This window comes from Arachis ipaensis, chromosome B6 (assembly GCF_059453495.1).
Source record: "Arachis ipaensis isolate K30076 ecotype BB chromosome B6, ASM5945349v1, whole genome shotgun sequence".
NCBI lineage: Eukaryota > Viridiplantae > Streptophyta > Magnoliopsida > Fabales > Fabaceae > Arachis > Arachis ipaensis.
In genome coordinates this window covers 39,782,994-39,790,412 of record NC_142441.1, presented here as the reverse complement: position 1 = coordinate 39,790,412, position 7,419 = coordinate 39,782,994, and the positions used below count along the sequence as shown (strand labels likewise).

At 41.8% G+C, this 7,419-nt stretch overlaps 1 non-coding gene across 1 annotated transcript; it reads left to right on the top strand.

Annotated features, from left to right (window-relative positions):
- The first annotated feature begins 3,289 nt into the window (after positions 1–3,289).
- On the top strand, positions 3,290–3,393 carry LOC148555235 (small nucleolar RNA R71). The gene has a single exon (XR_015886813.1). It is a non-coding gene; the product is annotated as a small nucleolar RNA R71 (small nucleolar RNA).
- Positions 3,394–7,419: the final 4,026 nt, after the last annotated feature.

The window sequence follows — 7,419 nt, the reverse complement described above, 5'->3', positions numbered from 1 at the left end:
TTATCATATCGAACCGCATTTGCATAAAATTCTCTTATAAGGTTTGCATTTACCTTAATGACCGGGTCAATTAGGAGCTCCCGTCTTATCCTTTCTATCTTCTCTGTGATTTCGGGGCACTCAGTCTTTTTAACTTGAAATCTCAGCTCATAAATGATTTCTTTATCAACCATCCACCCGTATTGCAATGCATGATGCAAGCTTCTAAATCTCTTCTCATCATATGGGTGTTCTTCCATGGGTTCCTTTCCCTTCCTTCTCTTAGAACTTGAAGATGCCATGAATGATGGTTAATATGTGAAGGTGGTAAGGTTGTGGAGACTTTTGGTTGTTTAGGGTTTTATGGCAATGAAGAGAGTGAGGGGAGGAATGTTTATAATCGGATAGAGGGTGTTTTGTACCGAAATGAAGAGTGGTGAAGGGTGTGTGATGACAATGAAGGGTGGTACGGACTAGGGTCGTTTATATAGAGAAGTTGTGAGAGAATGGAGGGTGTAGATTGATGAAGTGGTCACTTGATGGACGGTTGGGGTTATGCATGGCTAGAAGACAAGGATCATCACTTTATGATGGAGATTGCTCGGTCTTCTAGGGGTCCCATTTTTTTTCAATGTTGCATGGCAACGTTTTCCAATGTACTCCCTTTTTAGAACAAGTGTGTAGCCCCTCCTTTTGTGGTGTCCGAACCTTCTTTGTTTGGTTGTCCAATCTATCCCTTTTAATACTCCTTTTCTTTTCCTATAAAGACAAACTAAGAAAAGTAAGAAAAGATATTAAAATGACCATATGAACTTTACGGCTAATATTAATAAAAGGGAAGAAAAGATTTGATTGTTTATTTATGCATTCCAACTAACTAACTAACTATTGGTGGGCCCTTATATGCATTTTGGTGGCACCATGGAGTGACACCAAACTTAGTTTGAAGCAATGTGATGAAAAGTTTTGTTCAAAGCTCCCAAGACTAGCATGCATCTTGGTTTGCTTTGAACACCAAACTTGTTCGTCACTATATACTGCATGATAAAGATTTCACCAAGTGTTTGTCAAGCTTGGGTTGAAATTCATAAACATTGATTTATTCATTATTTTAAAAACATATAAAACATGGGTTGCCTCCCATGAAGCGCTTCTTTGGCGTCACTAGCTTGACGTTTTTCCCTCATCAGGGTGGTTGGTAGTGCTTAAAGTCCTCCCCTCTTGCTGTGGACTTATATCCATTGGTTGGATCAATAATCTCCACATGTTCCAGGGAAAGAACTCTGTTAATAGTGAAGACCTTGGGTAACTGAGATGGTACAGTAGGGAGATTAGGGGGAATATCTGGGAAGTAGGCTGAGACAACTCTATCCCCTGGAGAGAAGTCTTCCGTAGGGATCTTCTTGTTCCTCCACCTCCTTGGTACCTTCTTCTTTGTTTCTTTTGAGGTTGCCTTCCCCTTGGTGACCTCTTTTTCTGCAGGGGTTGTGATGCTGTCTTCACCTGCCTCTAGAGGTTTAGGTTCCTCCAACTTTTTCTTGAGCTGTGGCAATTGCTATTTTCCTTGTTTATCTATTAAGGGAATCTCAGAATGATCTGGCTGTGCTTCAATGCTTGTCTCCTCCTTCAGTGTCTCATTTTCATTTGTGCTTCATTCCTTGTCCTCTTGATCTGTTTCTTGTGAGAGTTTGAAAACATTGAAGCTGAGTCGTTCATCATGGATTCTCAATATTAGCTCCCTTTTCTCTACATCGATAAGTGCTCTGGCCGTAGCTAGGAATGATCTTCCCAATATGATTGGATGAGTGTGACTCTCTTCCATGTCCAGGATGACAAAGTCTATTGGGAGAAAGTATTTCCCAACCTTTAGCAACACATTTTCCACCACTCCTATTGCTTGCTTTTGAGTTTTGTCAGCCAGTCTGATGATTACATCTGTGGGCATTATCTCATTGATCTGCAGCCTCTTTGCCAGGGATAAGGGCAGTAAGTTGATGCTGGCCCCCAAATCACATAATGCTCTATCGAACATAGTTTCACCTATGGCACAAGGGATGTGAAAACACCCTGGGTCTCTTCTTTTAGTAGGCAACTCAGGTTGAATAAGGGCACTACATTCCTTGTTCATCACTATAGTCTGGCCTCCTTTGAGTGAGCTTTTCCTGGGCAGAAGTTCCTTCATATACTTGATGAATGCAGGCATTTGCTGAATTACCTTGATGAATGGTATGTTTACATGCAAAGATGCAAACAAGTCTAGGAACCTTGAGTATATTCTCTTTCCCACAGCACCATTGAGCAGTTGAGGAAAGGGTGCATAAAGCTTCAGCAACTCTTGTTGTGACATTTCTGGTTCTTGGTGATCTCTATCCTCCTCCTTTATTAAGTTGTCTTCAGGTTGTTCGAGAAGTTTGCTTGCTTGTCTTCAGTCTCTTGATCACTTGTAGTGACCATTTTGCAATCTTCCCATCTTACTTTCTTTGCTTCGGCTTTGGGATTTTTCTTCGTGTCACTTGGGAAGCTATCAGTAGGTTTGGGAATCTTCTCAGCTAAATATCCCACCTGGAATTCCAGCTTCCTAATGGTCTCTCCCTGGTTCTTAATATTGGCTCGCACCTCCTCTTTGAACACTTTATTTTCTTGAATCTCTTGGCATATTCCTTCAAGTAAGGTCTCAATCTTAGAGAGCTTATCATCAATTGATGGGTGATTCGGAGCAGATGTGCCATTTTGGTTTTGATAAGCATGTGGAGAAGTGTTGTTGTGGGGGTGTTGAGATGTCCTCTGTGTGAACTGCTGATGAGCTGCATTGTTGTTAGAGTTGTAACGTCTCTGGTCTTGGTTTTGATCTTGCTCACTTCCCCACCCAAAGTTTGGGTGGTTTCTCCATCCAGGGTTGTAGGTCTTGGAGTATGGATCATAGTTTTTCCTTGGTGAATTCCCAATGTAGTTGGCTTGCTCCTGACTACCCTCTGCTTCCTCATTCACTCCTTCTTGGGTTGTTGATGAAGTGGAGATTGCTGCTACTTGATTCCTCTCCATCTTCTTGGTGAGGTCAGCCAGCTGTTGGGTAATGAGCTTGTTTTGGGCCAACAGAGCATCTACATTGTTTAGCTCCATTACTCCTCTTGTGTTCCCTCTTTCAGAAGCATAGAAGTAGTCGTTCTCTGCTACTGTTTCAATAACATTTATGGCTTCCTCAATAGTCTTCTTCTTGTTCAATGATCCTCCGGATGAATGGTCTACGGCCTTCTTTGACTCAAAAGAGAGCCCTTTATAGAAAATATGCAGCTGCACCCACTCGTTGAACATGTCAGGTGGACACCTCCTTGTTAAGTCCTTGAACCTCTCTCATGCTTCATATAGAGTCTCACCATCTTGTTGCCTGAAAGTTTGGACCTCAGCTCTCAGCCTATTGATTCGTTGAGGAGGGTAAAATCTTGCTAATAATTTGTTCATCACGTCTTCCCAAGTTGTCAAGCTTTCCCTTGGGAAAGATTTCAGCCACTTGGCTGCTTTGTCCCTAAGTGAGAATGGAAATAAGTGCAGTCTATAGGTGTCAGGATGAACACCATTAGACTTCACTGTGTCACATATCCTCAGGAAGGTGGTTAGATGTTGATTGGGGTCTTCTTGAACACCTCCTCCAAACGAGCAGTTGTTCTGAACAAGGGTGATGAGCTGTGGTTTAAGTTCAAAGTTGTTGGCATGGATTGTTGGCTTTTGGATGCTACTTCCACAATTGCCTGAGTTTAGATTGATGTAAGAGCCCAAAACTCTTCTATCCTCCCCAGCATGATTTGCTCTACCTCCTCCCCCATGGTTGTAATCTTCTTCTTCATGATGGTTTTCCATGTTGTCTTCCATGTTTGGGTCAAAGAATTCCTCTTCTTCCTCAGCACTAACCACTTTCTTTCCTCTTGCCTTCCTCCTTAATCTAAGGAAGGTCCTCTCAGGTTCAGAATCGAAGGAAGTTGAAGCTCCGCTTCTTCTCCCTGTCATACAACCATCAAGTGCAAGCAAGAAAAGATAGGTGCAGACAGTATTTGTGTCAGAATTACTGTTAGTTGTGGGTGATGCAATATATCAAACAGTTAGTGGGTTAGCAAACAGAATTGAAAATAACAAAGAAAAACAAAAGAGTAGAGGGGGAAGGGAAGAAGTTTAACTAAAACAAAAAGTAAATCACTCAAACAGAAAATGAAATTCACAAAAATAAAAATGCTCAATCTAGTGATCTTCCAATTTAATCATTGTTGATGCACAATCAATCCCCGGCAACGGCACCATAAACTTGATGCACGGAAAACTTGTCTCACAACAAATCTCCCTTCGACAAGTGTACCGAATTTGTCATCATGTAAAAACTCACAATAGAGTGAGGTCGAATCCCACAGGGATTGATTGATCAAGCAACTTTAATTAGAAGAATGTTCTAGTTGAGCGAATCCAGAATTTGGGTTGAGAGTTGTAGAAAATAAATTGGCTGGAATGTAAATAACAGAAAAGTAATAGTTAGAATTAAAGGACTGGAAGTAAATGACTGAAAATAAATTGCAGAATTATAAATGGGAATGGGGGATTTGCTCATAAAAGTAAATGGCTGAAATTAAAGAGAATGGGTAAGATCAGAGATGGGGAGCTCATTGAGCTTAGGAGATGTTGTAATTCTCCGGATCAAGTTCATTTTCATCTCTTCCTCAATCAATGCACTCATTGATCTCCTTGGCAATCTTAAGTGATTGAATTACAATTTCTTGCAATTCAATCTCTCAAATCTTGATCAATAGCCAATTCCTTGGTCAATTTCTCATGAGAAGAGATGAAGTATGGTCACTGATTATACCACATGCATTTCCCAAATCAAGTATTGAGAGGGTTATAGTCACATACCCATCCAAACCCAATTTGGTCCAGCATGAGAAAGCATTTCTAGCTTGATCTCTTCATTCCTCTTTCAAGGTTCAAAAGAGATCCAAGTTTGAATAGCTTCTCTTCTAAGATAACTACTCAATTGGATGAAGATCGAAAGCTTTCAAGTAAAATCAAGAGAAAAGATAGAAGAAGAATAATGAAAATTAGTATTGATCCATCAAATTACAACAGAGCTCCCTAACCCAATGAAAGGGGTTTAGTTGTTCATAGCTCTTGAAAATGAAAACAAAGATGGAGAATACATCATAAAACTAGAAAATGCAGAGAAAGTAAAATACAGAGAGTAGTTCTCTTTTTCCAGCCTCCAGAACTCCTTTCTCAATTCAAAGCTACTCCTATATATACTACTTCTCTCAGCTTCTAGTTAGCTCTTCAAGTCTTAGGCCTTTGGATCTTGAGTTTGAAGCAGTTCTTTTCTTCATTTGGGCTTGGCTTTACTTGCAGAGAGAAAGTGCTAAGTGGGCAGAGACTTTAGCTCAGGGCGTTAGGGGTGTTAACATTTAGTGAAAGTATAAGTTCGAGAACGTTAGTGACACTTAACATTTTCACTAACGTTCCAATGTACCCCTTTGCCTCACGTTAGAGCCCACGTTAACTAGGTTAACGTGACTTCTAACGTGGCCTTGCCAACCTTCGAGAACGTTAGTGACACTCAACATTGTCACTAACGTTCCAGTGTGCCCCTTTTTGCTTCACGTTAAAGCCCACGTTAACTAGGTTAACGTGGCTTCTAACGTGGCCTTGCCAATCTTCGAGAACGTTAGTGACACTTAACATTGTTACTAACGTTCCAATGTGCCCCTGGATCTCACGTTAGAGTCCACGTTAACTAGGTTAAGGTGGCTTCTAACGTGGCCATTCTTAGCCATCCCAACGTTAGTGACAATGTTGAGTGTCACTAACGTTGGCTCATCATTCATTCCTCATCGTTAGCTTCCATGTTAACAAGGTTAACATGGAAGTTAACGTGGCTCCTTGGGGGTTGTGGTTGCTTCCAACATTAGTGACTATGTTGAGTGTCACTAACGTTGTCGACAACTCTCACCTCTTACGTTAGCTCCCACGTTAACCAAGTTAACGTGGGAGTTAACGTGGTGTGTTGCATCCTTAGGCCAATGTTAGTGACTGTTGAATGTCACTAACGTTGGCTTCTCTTCCCCCTTTAACTTTAGAGGCCACGTTAACTGGGTTAACGTGGGCTCTAACTTGGCCACTCATGAGTGTTTGCTAACGTTAGTGACAATGTTAAGTGTCACTAACGTTGGCTCAACTTCCCTTCTCCACGTTAGAGTTCACGTTAACTTAGTTAACGTGACTCTTAACGTGGGCAATGATGGCTTTGAGAGTGTTATTGGCAATCACTTTTCTCATTAACCTTGCAAGTTACCTCCCTTTCCTTGCTTCCTTTGGTCCTGAAATCAAGCAACAGAGTTCATCAAAGTTCTAGTCCAAGTCATGGGTAATACAGCATACAATTTGTCAGTAAATTCATGCAAAATCCTCATGAAATAATGTAAAATGCACAATGTATGCTTGAATCAAGGTGTAGGTGAATATCTACCCAAAACTAGCTTATTTCCTAAAGAAATGCATGAAACTACCCTAAAAATAGTAAAGAAAAGGTCAGTGAAACTGGCCAAGATGCCCTGGCATCACCGTCTCCAGATGACGACGACAAGGAAGTTACTATTCCATGGGGTGGATGGGTGCACGAGAAGCCCTCGGCCAGACGTCGTTCTAGGGCTAGAGCGACAGTTGAGGCAGCAGGACCCTCTTCCTCCACAGCAGCAGCAGCATCCTTACCACCACCACCACCAACACCTGAGCCGACTTATCTGTTGGTGCGGCACCTTCTTCGTTTCATGGTGCGCTTCGAGCGTCGTGTCATGCGACGTCTTGACCGCATAGACCAGGTGTTTGCATCACAGGGCATTGAGCTCCCTCCACTTCCAAACTCTCCCGCCTCTGACGAGCAGGACCAGGAAGAAGAGCATAGCGAGGAGGTGGCACAGCAGGAGACACCACTAGAGACGCAGACCACCACTGAGGTCCAGCAGCCTCCTGAGGTACAGCCAGTACCTGAGCCATAGCCAGTACCACCTCCAGTCCTACAGCCCGAGCCTGAGCATGAGCCACAGCCTGGTGCGATTGTTGACCCCATTCCGAGCTTCAGTAGTAGCATCGAGGACGATGCTTAATTCTAAAGTGTGGGGAGGTCACCGTTCGTGACCGGTGTTTGCATCCATGTGGTGAACTTTCAGACTTCTATCTCTATTCACTACTACTTTATTTTGTTTTATTCCGCACTTTATGTTTTAGATCATTTTAGGATTATTGTAAATATTTATGCTATTGTAGATACTTTTATTTTGGTTGTGCACACTCTTAGTATATATATGCTTTGCATCTTAGTTGTTGAGTGTGATTAAAAAATAATTTCTGGATTGCTAAAAATCTAATCAACCCTTTTTATATAAGAAATATGTTTTAATTGAAAAAAGGGTA